The sequence below is a fragment of the Schistocerca gregaria genome, unplaced genomic scaffold, assembly GCF_023897955.1.
Source record: "Schistocerca gregaria isolate iqSchGreg1 unplaced genomic scaffold, iqSchGreg1.2 ptg000251l, whole genome shotgun sequence".
Lineage (NCBI taxonomy): Eukaryota > Metazoa > Arthropoda > Insecta > Orthoptera > Acrididae > Schistocerca > Schistocerca gregaria.
Genome location: NW_026061759.1, coordinates 4,047,483 through 4,060,110, shown reverse-complemented (window position 1 = coordinate 4,060,110; position 12,628 = coordinate 4,047,483).

Here is a 12,628-nt window from a genome sequence, read left to right as displayed (position 1 = left end):
TCTAGAGCTGTCAAAAGCCTTTGACACTGTTGACCACAGCATACTTTTGGAAAAGCTTGAAGCTATAGGTATCAGAGGACCGGAACAAAAAGTGGCTTGAGTAGTATCTGGAAAAGAGGATGACGGTGGTTGGAATTACAGCACCAAAAGAAGTGTATTAGGCCCCTTGCTGTTCCCCATTTACATTAATTATATTCATGTGCCAGAGAGAAAAGCTAGAATCAAGTTGTTTTGCTGAAGATACTAGTTTAATTGTTTGTTTTATGAAGCAGTCATTGCACACTATTGTGGACCATGTCCTACAAGATACACAAAAATGGCTCAGTGCAAACAAGCTAACACTGAATGCAAAAAAAAAAAAAACTAATTATGTGCAATATGGAAGAATAAGTGAACATGACGACCTACATCTCACTATGGAGGGAAACAACTTGAAAGAGTTCAGTGAGCAAAATTCCTGGGTATGCAGATTGATGAGAAGGTAAACTGGAAGGACCATGTGGTGAGCTTAGCACTAAAACCCAATTCGGCATGTTTTGTACTTGGAATAATTTCAAGAGTTTGTAGTAATGACTGTACCAGATTTGTATATTTTGGCTATTTACAGTCAATTGAGGCCTATGGGATAGTATCCTTGAGGAAAAACAAATTGTTGTTTAAATGTGATTTTCAAATTACAAAAACACCCTATTCAGATAATGACCCAGAGCCCACATCAAACACGTCGTAGGCCCCCTTTTAAAGCATTGGAAATTTTTGCAATTCCATCATTATACATTCTGAAATGTCTGTCGGTGTTCAAACAAAATCACGACAAAATGAAAAACCAATACAGATTACCATACACGGCAATGTAAAGATCTCCACTTACAGGCTGTAATAAGGGACCCAAAGTGAGAAACATGTATGTAAACAAGGCATCAAACTTTTTAATGCACTACCAAAACATATCAAAGAGCTGGAAAATTAGGATAAATTTAAAACTGTTATAAAGAACCACATGCTTGACAAATGCTTTTACAGCATAAGTGAATAGCTGTGCGCAAATGTATAAGGATTTAATTTCATGTGATGAACGAAATTTCATCAATGAATATGTCTGGCAAGCCCATAAGAAGATCAATAACCACATGCTTAACAAATGTCACTACAGTATAAGTGAATAGCTCTGCTCAACTGTACAAAAATATATGATGTGACAAATGAAATCACAACATCAAGGAATAGGTCTGTAAAGCACATAATTTCTTGTGTCATAAAAACAGTTATTTGTTGTATATTGTATTAAAAATGAGATAAATTAATATGAATACAGCACAAATTTGATCATTGGGATTTTGTGGTCTTAAGTCCTGATACTGGTTTGATGCAGCTCTCCATGCTACTCTATCCTGTGCAAGCTGCTTCATCTCCTAGTACCTACTGCAACCTACATCCTGCTGAATCTGTTTACTGTATTCATCTCTTGGTCTTCCTCTACGTTTTTACCTTCCCTGCAGCCCTCCAATACTAAATTGGTGATGTCTGAGAACATGTCCTACCAACCGATCCCTTCTTCTACTCAAGTTGTGCCACAAACTCGCCTTCTCCCGAATCGTATCCAATACCTCCTCATTAGTTATATGATCTACCCATCTAATCTTCAGCATTCTTCTGTAGCACCACATTTCGAAACCTTCTATTCTCTTATTGTCCATGTTTCACTTCCATACCAGGCTACACTCCATACAAATACTTTCAGAAACGACTTCCTGACACATAAATCTATACTCGATGTGAACAAATTTCTCTTCTTCAGAAACGCTTTCCTTCCCATTGCCAGTCTACATTTTATATCCTCTCTACTTCTCATCAGTTATTTTGCTCCCCAAATAGCAAAACTCATTTACTACTTTAAGTGTCTCATTTCCTAATATAATTCCCTCAGTATCACCTGACTTAATTCGACTACATTCCATTATCCTTGTTTTGCTTTTGTTGATGTTCACCTTATATCCTCCTTTCAAGACACTATTCATTCCATTCAACTGCTCTTCCAGGTCCTTTGCTGTCTCTGACAGAATTACCACGTCACTGGTGAACCTCAAAGTTTTTATTTCTTCTCCGTGGATTTTAATACCTACTCCGAACTTTTCTTTTGTTTCTATTACTGCTTGCACAATATACAGATTGAATAACATCGGGGAGAGGCTACAACCCTGTCTCATTCCCTTCCCAACCACTGCTTCCCTTTCATGTCCCTTGACTCTTATAACTGCCATCTTGTTTCTGTACAAACTGTAAATAGCCTTTCGCTCACTGTATTTTACCCCTGCCACCTTTAGAATTTGAAAGAGAGTATTCCAGTCAACATTGTCAAAAGATTTCTCTAAGTCTACAAATGTTAGAAACGTAGGTTTGCCTTTCCTTAATCTACTTTATAAGGTAAGTCGTAGGGTCAGTATTGCCTCATGTGTTCCAATATTTCTACAGAATCCAAACTGATCTTCCCCGAGGTTGGCTTCTACCATTTTTTCCATTCATCTGTAAAGAATTTGCGTTAGTACTTTGCAGCTGTGACTTATTAAACTTATAGTTTGGTAATTTTCTCATCTGTCAACGCTTGCTCTCTTTGGGATTGGAATTATTATACTCTTCTTGAGGTCTGAGGGTATTTCGCCTGTCTCATACAACTTGCTCACCAGATGGTAGAGGTTTGTCAGGACTGGCTCTCCCAAGGCTGTCAGTAGTTCTAATGGAAGGTTTTCGACTCAGGTCTTTCACTGCTCTATCAAACTCTTCATGCAGTATCATATCTCCCATTTCATCTTCATCTACATCCTCTTCCATTTCCACAATATTGTCCTCAAGTACATCACCCTTGTATAGACCCTCTATATACTCCTTCCAACTTTCAGCTTTCCCTTCTCTGCTTAGAACTGAGTTTCCATCTGAGCTCTTGATATTCATACAAGTGGTTCTCTTTAATTTTCCTGTAGGCAGTATCTATATTACCTCTGGTGAGACAAGCCTCTACATCCTTACATTTGTCCTTTACCCATCCCTGCTTAGCCATTTTGCACGTCCTGTCGTTCTCATTTTTGAGACATTTGTATACCCTTTTGCCTGCTTCATTTACTGCATTTTTATATTTTCTCCTTTCATCAGTTAGGTTCAATATCTCTTCTGTTACCCAAGGATTTCTAGCAGCCCTCATCTTTTTTCCTACTTTATCCTCTGCTGCCTTCACTACTTCGTTCCTCAAAGCTACCCATTCTTCTTCTACTGTATTACTTCCACCCATTCCTGTCATTTGTTCCCTTATGGTCTCCTTGAAGCTCTGTACAACCACTGGTTCTTTCAGTTTATCCAGGTCCCATCTCCTTAAATTCCCACCTTTTTGCAGTTTCTTCAGTTTTAATCTACAGGTCATAACCAATAGATTGTGTCCAGAGTCCACATTTGCCCCTGGAAATGTCTTACAATTTAAAACCTGTTTTCTAAATCTCTGTCTTACCATTATATAATTTGAAATATTGCAGTATCTCCAGGTCTCTTCCACATATACAACCTTCTTTCATGATTCTTGAACCCAGTGTTAATCATAGCTAAGTTATGATCTGTGCAAAATTCTACCAGATGGCTTCCTCTTTCATTTCTTCCCCCCCAATCCATATTCACCTACCACGTTTCCTTATTTCCATTTTCCTACTACCGAATTGCAGTCACCAATGACTATTAAATTTTCGTCTCCTTTCACTATCTCAATAATTTCTTTTACTTCATCAAACATTTCTTCGTCATCTGCAGAGCTAGTTGGCATATAAAGTTCTACTACTGTGGTAGGCGTGGGCTTTGTGTCTATCTTGGCCACAATAATGCGTTTACTATGCTGTTTGTAGTAGCTTACCCACACTCCTATTTTTTTATTCATTATTTAACCTACTCCTGGTTACCCCTAATTGATTTTGTGTTTATAACCCTGTAGTCACCTGACCAAAAGTCTTGTTCCTCCTGCCACCGAACTTCACCAATTCCCACTATATCTTACTTTAACTTATCCATTTCCCTTTTTAAATTTTCTAACCTACCTGCCCGATTAAGGGATATGAAATTCCACGCTCCGTTCCGTAGAACGTCAGTTTTCTTTCTCCTGATAACGACATCCTACTGAGTAGAGCTCGCCCAGAGATCCGAATGGGGGATTATTTTACCCCCGAAATGTTTTACCGAAGTGGACGCCATCTCATTTAACCATACAGTAAATGTGCATGCCCTCGGGAAAAATTTCTACCATAGTTTCCCCTCGCTTTCAGCCATTCGCAGTACCAGCACAGCAGGGCCGTTTCGGTTCGTGTTACAAGGCCAGATCAGTCAATCATCCATAATGTTGCCCTGCAACTACTAAAAAGGATGCTGCCCCTCTTTAGGAACCACACGTTTGTCTGGCCTCTCAACAGATACTCCTCCGTTTTGGTTGCCCTATGGTACGTCTATCTGTATCACTGAGGCAAGCAAGCCTCCCCACCAACGGCAAGGTCCATGGTTCATGGTTCAATGGGATGATGATAAATAAAAGTTGCGAGTGGATGAGTGTGTTATGCATTGCAAGGCAAAACACAGCCAACTGGGCACGGTATAGCAAGAGCCAACGCTGCAGCACACTACTGGAACAGAAACCTTTCATCATTTTCCACTATGGAAGTGTTTAGAGAACGTGAGCTTAAGTCCTAAACGAACATAGTGTGGATGTGTAAGCCCTCAGCCTTCGTGCACTAAATTCTTCTCATCTCAGTACCACAGCCATCGCCATCGCCGTAACCGTGGAATGCAGTAAGGGGTTGGCTGTTCGACCACAAGAAGCGGCAGCCTGCCCTTGAGTTACAAGGGGCTAGCGGAAATTCGCGGGGATAGTCAGCTGCACTGTTTTGCTGCTTTACCTACAACTCAGACTATTGTGGTCGTGACATTTCTTATACCTATTAAGTGTTGCAACAATGTATTTGTATGATTTCAGCTGTTACAACTGCGACTCTTTGGCATCACGGTAATAGGGTACGGTATTTTTTCGCCTGTTTAACTGCACAGTTTTATTTTTCGCTATCGATTTGCTGTAGTACCTTAGAACATATTCTGAGGTCAAACAGAACGACCTCAACGCGAGCCAGCATGAATTTTGAGAATATAGATCATGCGAAACCCAATTCACTTAAAAAGCACAGTTGTCCTGGTGAGTGAAATGCGTTTCGGAAATCAGTAAACACCGTTTTCCCCTGTCTGCCTTGATCTCTGGTATTCAGACTGTCGTTCGAGTCGGGTTGCACGTAGTCGATGTTTTCGGAATCCATGCTGCTTAGCAGGGGGGAGCTCATTCAGTCTGAGGTAACTCGTTACGCCTGAGTTCAGAATTATAAATTTTCTGCTTGACCAAGATTTCGTGCCACCGTGAAGACCAGCCTAGACTTCAGGGTGGCTCTAATGCCACTCTTGATTCCTTGTAGATGGCTTGGAAGTTAATGCTGATAATCTCTGAGAACTGTACACAGTCGTATGCGTGAATACAAGGTGCGCTGATAAAAAGTAAAACATTTATTAACAGTCGGCTGCTACTTGGATAATCAGCACGTGATTACCGACGTAAAAGGTAACACAGAGTTTGACAGTAGGAGTACAAAAAATATCTCGTGACCAAAGACGTAAGCGTAGTTATGGCGATTAGCTTCTTAAAAGTTTACACAAGTACAGATGGAAATTGTGCTCGAATATGTGATACAAATAAAGCAATATACTGATGTGAGTTGGGCGTTTTACTGCTCTGTAACTGGCAACAGGATCGCGTTTACGTGTATGTTATCTGGGCATCACAACCAATTAAAATAAATCCCCCCCCCACATAAGTATAAAAAGGCAAATGTCGGGCTTGGTAGTCTAGCGATAATGAGCGTGCAGGAACAGTAGAAGTCGTGAGTTCGAATCTCGGTGCCTTTCTTTTTTTGTATTTTTAAGTGCAGTGTGCCATGTTTTTGGCTAAATATACCACTTAATCTTTTACCCTTGTTTTCGTCTGTCTGTTGCAGATCCTTTGCTTCAGGAACGGGGAGATGTATCAAGTTGAAATTTTTTTCACATACTGAGGTCGTGTTCCCTTCACGGTGTAAAATATACAGACCTAGAGGGCACTTTCTGTTGACCTACACTAATGAAAATTAGCAAGGAGCAAGGTTTTACAGTACACGTAAAGGAAAAATCCGAAAACTGGGAATTTGTTATTATATCACACGGAAATTGTTATCCAACATCGAACTTCAAATTACAACATCAGTAGTTCTGCGTTCATGTTGACTGGTTCCCAATACTAAACGTCAAATATCGCGCAAGGAATGGCAGTATTGTGTTTCGGAATGTAGCCGTCATCAGATATCCATATGCGATTACTGCATCTGCATATGTCGTTCAAAGTTGCATGTGAAGCAGAACAGACACAGTTAGCCTCAATGCAGAACTTCTAATTACTCTAATAACAGTAATACTTAAATATCTGCAACATTTCGCGGTCCTGTCACCAACTGTATAAACATTAATTTTAATAATGAACAGTCTCAGTTGCACCGTTTATCTAGAATTTACCTGTGTTTCAGTCGGGATAACCCAACCTTCTTCACAATAACAGTATCTACTGTCTGTCCATAGTGGACATCGCCAAGTTAATACTACTAATTCATAAACTATCGCCAGACTGTAAAACTTATCTGGCACTGCATCGGCCCCACTTCGCGACCGCGATACGGCAGCCACGAGTGCTGTACTGGATCTCCACTATGAACACACAGTAAACATTGTTATTCTGAAGAAGGTTGAGTTATCCCTACTGAAACCTGGGTAAATTCTAGGTAAGCGATGCAACAGAGGCTGTTCATTATTAAAATAATAATACTGGTCGCCTGCTTCCTGCATGACTTTGTCACATTTATACTATTAAAATGAAAACATTCTCGAAAATCTTTTAATCCGTGGGATCGGTATCTTGCCAGGATCAATGTCGATAACGGGTGAAAATAGTCGAGATTCTCTATTCCCGGAACGTATGAACTGTCTACGTACATAATTAAGTTTGTATAACATCCTCAGCGAGCGAGTCCATTTTTTGTATATTATGCAATGTACCTTTTTTCTCTTTTGAAAATGTGTCTTAATGACGTGTAAGATTTTGCAGTTCATGGATGACTGACATGCAATGATTCAAACCCATTACATTCTTATGCCTTGTCTTAAATAACAATGCTGCAATGAGACTGAAAATTGAAACCTATTACAGGGTTGCCACAACTTTCCCCCAAGTGAAAGACCTAAATTGAAAAAAAAAAAAAAAAAAATAAAATGTAATGACCTCTGTGTTTCTGAACGTGTGAACAAAAATCTTAAGTACTAACATCAAAATGTTGTGTAATGAACTGCTTGTAGATGGAGAAAGGAAGCCCAATGGTAGATATGTTTAATTAAGATCACTGATTTTATTTTCATAAAGCGAAACCCATTTGGTGACGGAAATATGCATTTTCTTGGAGTTGCGAGACACATTCCTGAAAGCAGTGATGGTATTTAAAATAATCTCAGAAAAAAGTAGGCCTCTCGAAATAAATGTACAAGGTGGGCAAGAGGTGTGTCAACCAACACTGTAGGTGACTGCTAATAAAATTATGCTTCTATGTTCGTAATTGTCGGTTATTACTCACTGAGTTATGTCTATTATCTACAGGTATTGTGTGATTTTTTTTTTCTTTCAATAAATACATGACTTCATAGTGTACAAACTGCCTGCGATTGCCACAATTTTTTTTTCTTATCGTCCATTCTTTCAAATATATAAACTACTTTCGAAGTGCCAAAATATACTATAATAAATAAATTTTGTATCAAACGCCGCACTGTACAATATACTTGCTGTGAGACAGTCACGATTCCCGAAATACATCGCCTGGGGCCGAGGAGGGGCACCACAGTCCTAGGTCCATGGTAGTACCCGCACATTAGTGGCAAACTATGGGCTTTGGATCGGCAGGCCCGATCCCTTAGAGAGACCCACAGAAATGGCCTGCAATTTTTGCCCGCCACGAAAGTCCATTCATGTGACCAGCCATTCACATGTCACAGTCACCACGTCGATGAAATGATACCGCGGCGATAACACACGCAACGGGTAACTCGAGCAAATACTCTGAGCGTAGTCAGCAACTCACCGTAAGGATGATCGCTCAGGCACATAGAAAAGACCATCAAACTCTATAACTAAATTTCTGGCTGCAGCCTTTGTCAGAAAACGAAAGTTGTTGTGACTTTTTTTACCGCCAGTTCATTTGTCCAGTTGCGGAAGCTGTCAGGCGCTGACGCCACGCTGCAACACACCACTGCCAGGCGGGCTGCATCGAGCACAGCCCCTGTAAATCAGCAAATGCACAGTCCAGCGAGCTAAGAAAGTTGCAACTCGGTCTGCAGAGGTCCTTCGTGCATACGAGACACTAGAACAGGTGGTGCACACAACCGCGACAGTATCAGTGCTGCTGCGGACCTTTCGCTGCATCCACTGTGACTCGTGCGGCCACTGGAGTGTAAGTGTGCCTCCCGGGCAGTCCTGTCGTAGCCGACAATTGGTGCCCAGCATCGCCTCCGACTGCACGCCGCCTTCGCTTCCTGTCCACAGTGTTAGCTATACAGACGGCGCTTCTACGAAATCGGCAAAAAATTAGATACACCATTTAAAGAATATTATGTTTTTGAAGAAAACTACACTGTCAAAAATTCCCTTTAACTAACAGCTAAAATTAAAAACTTTTCCATTTCTGATGATGGTAATTCCGTATCCTTTAACGTAATTAATTTACTTGCTAACATTCACATTTATGAGACTATTAAAATTACTGATGAGAATCTTCTCCAACACAAAAACCTAATGTACAAGAAATTAAAGATGTCATTAGGTTATTACTTCTGATACTCTCCTACAACTATTTCCAGTTTAACGCTGAAATTTTTTTTACGACCTTAAGCCTTTGCCGTGCCCATTTGTATAACAAGTACGCTTGCCAACAGTTTTGTTAAACATCACAAAAGGCAGTACTGTAAGAAATTGGTGTGACCTGAGCAATTTTCCAGTCTTTAGGTACGGATCTTTCTGTGAGCGGTTGTATATAATTACTAAACATGGAGCTATTGTATCAGCACACTCAGAGGAACTTGACTGGTATACAATCTGGAACGGAAACCTTGCCTTTAATAAGTGATTTAAGGTGCTTTGCTACACCGAGGATATGCACTTTCTGTTGACTGGGCTTCGGGAATGCTTACTTCGTATTCTTTGCTGAAGGAGTTTCGGAAAACCACGTTTCTTAACTCTACTTTAGTGGCACTGTCATCAGTGACTCCACTGTTACTTTCGCCCAGTGAAGGTACTGATTGCGTCTTGACACTGGTGTACTCTATGCATGACCAGAATCTCTTTGGGTTTTTCGCCAGATTTCGAAACAGAGTTTTGTTGCGGAAATTATCAAGAGCATCTCGCACTGTAGTAACCGCTATATTTAGAACTTCTGCAAAACATTGCCAGTCTTGCGGATTTTGGATTCTTTTAGATTTGGCATGCTTTTTCGTTACTTCTGCAACAGCGATTTCACCCGTTTTGTCCATGGGGGATCAGTACCATCACTTATTAATTGATGTGGTATATATATCTCTCAATTGCAATCGATACTATTTCTCTGAAATCATTCCACATCTTTTCTACGCTTACATGATCAGATCGGAAGGAGTGGAGGCTGTTTCCTTAAAAATCGTTAAGAGCATTGTCAGCTTTTTTTAAACAGATGTACTTTAAGTTTCTTTTTGATGGTTGTAGGTGTTACAGTATTCAGTGTACAGGCAACTGACTTGTGGTCGCTAATCCCTGTATTCGTCATGATACTACCTATTCATCCAGGAATATTTGCTGCTAAGAGGTCAAGTACGCCTTCGCAATCATTTATGCTTCGAGTGGGCTCACGAACTAATTGTTCAAAATAATGTTTTTAGAAAGCATTCAGTACAATTTCGGCTGACGTTTTATGCGTACCGCCGCCTTTAAAGGTATAAATTTTCCAGCATATCGAGGATAGATCGAAATCAACACCGACTATAATTGTGGGAGTGGGGTACCGATTTGAAATGAGACTCACGTTTTCTTTGAACTGTTCAGCAACTATATCCTCTCAGTCGGGGTCGGTAAAACGATCCAGTTTAGTCCGATTGACAAGTATAGCCTCTACCCATAGTGTTTCGCAGGAACTATCTACTTTAGTTTCACTACAAGGTAAACTACTTCTGACAGCAATAAATACTCCAGCACCAACTATGTTTAATCTATCCCTTCTGAACGTTGTTAGGTCGTTTGAAAAAATTTCGGCTTAACTTATTTCCGGCTTTAGCCAGCTTTCCGTACCTATAACTGTTTGAGCTTCAGTGCTTTCTATTAGGGCCTGGAGCTCTGGTTCTTTCCCAACACAGCTACGATAATTTACAACACCGATCGTTTCTACAACCACCTTACTGTGTGTTACCTGCCCCCTTTTAGACAGACGCCATTTCTATGTTTTCCTGAGACCCTCTAACCTAAAAATGCACCCCAGCCGCCCCCACTACCCGTGTAGTGGACTCCTGACCTATTAAGCGGAATCCGGAAACCCACCACACTATTGCTCAAGTCAAGGAATCTGAGGCCTACACAGTCACGTAACCGCCTGAGCCTATTATTCATACCTTCCACTCGGCTCTGCACCGAAGGACCACAGTCGGTTCTGTCGATGATGGTGCAGATTATGAGCTCCGCCTTAAACTCGCTTAACCATATCCGCTAAACAAAAGGAGAGAGAATCTCCAACAATCCAAAGCGACACACGCCATTGGCACCGAGTTGGGCCACCACCTGCAGTTGGGTGCACCCTGTACTCTTCATGGCATCCGGAAGCACTCTTTACAAATCAGGACTGACTCCCCCACATTGTGCACACTGCCGTCGTTCCCCTCCTTGGCAGCCATGTTACTAAGGCGTCCAATTACGCGCCTATTATTGGAGTTCCGAACTACCAGCAAACTCACCTTCTGTGAACACACAGAATTTGCGTTCCAAGAAGCTTCCTCTGGAGGCCCTACGATCGGCCCCTCGCAAAGTCTTTCGCTGCCTGCCATACTTTGGAATGATCTCTCACTCGACCACAGGTGAGGGATCAACCTCAGCGCAGCAGACCAACATAAATGTAGGATAATGACATCACTGCTGCTCGAAGATCTGCAGTCAGAGAAGACAACTCCAAATGCAAGGGGAAAAGACACAAGATTGCTGTAAGTAAATATCAGAAACTTATTTATTATAAAGAACATTCCTAGATGTTGAAAGCGACCGAAATTGTTAATTCTACTTACGATGTTTTAAAAGAATGAACTTATATGGTAAAATGAACCAAGTCTGCTTTTCTTCATGGTTACGTGACGTTACGTATATATCTGTTTTGTATTTTTATTCGTCAATGCCTTCCGTTTAAGCTCACTCAAGCTAAACAGGTCTCTGCTGCCAAGTCATTATCAATTGTCATTGATGAAGGGTGAAAGCAAAGGAAAGAGTATTCATTTTCTTTTCCCTCATGGCGGATTTAGGGAGTTGGGATGCATGGCAAAAGCGCATTCTTACGCGACTTTGGTAAAAATAAAAGTACTTTTATACCGTAACAGCGTTGTGTACGTTGATTATGACTCTATGATCATACTGATATACTAAAAAGGACAACCAAACCAGCATCTACTGCAACGTGGATAGTAGTACGAAAAGATTTGTTTTTACTTTTTAGACATTACTCCTGACTAGAAAATTCGAAGCGCAAAGGACCGTTACAATCGAGTCTGCACAATTCGAAGTTCGAATAATTAATTCTATTTAACTCGACTTTACTCTAGATGAAATCAGGAAAAATCGAAATAAAATTTTTATTTTCTTTTTACTAACGTATTTCCAGTTTTCTTACATGTTTTTTGCTTTAGTATTTGAAAAGGAAGGTACACACAAATGTTCGAAAATACATAAATTCAGCTTCATTCATTTTTCAATGCTGAATCAACTGTCACGAATGGTTGCTTTTTGTCAATTAAGTTTCTCATAAAGGACCTTATGTCTTTGGAGCTAGCTTGTCACTCCTTATTTGTATCTGAGACTTCTGTTCCCAGACTAACCGTAAATGTCTTAGCGTTCCGTAAAGCTATAACCTCCGACATATACCTTTTGTACCCTGCATTGAGTAAGGCAATACCATAAACTTTCGCCTCGCCCGGTCTGCTTGCTCCCGCTTTTTAATACTTATGAGCAACATTATCTTTCCGCTCGATGATCGTTTGCAGCTTGGATGGTGGAATCCCGAAACAATTCGTTACCTGCTACTTCTCGTTGCATTCCACAGCGTCGAAACTCGTTTCTGTTTTACGAATGTCGGAAACTTCCTGGAAAATATCCTAAAGTGAAAAACGTCTACTTTCTCCGTGGTAGAAGTTCCTTGTGTGACAAAATGGCGTCAGATTTGAATCACTATTAATTACGAGACTGACAGTGCGCAAACAAAGGTTAAGTCCACGTGGT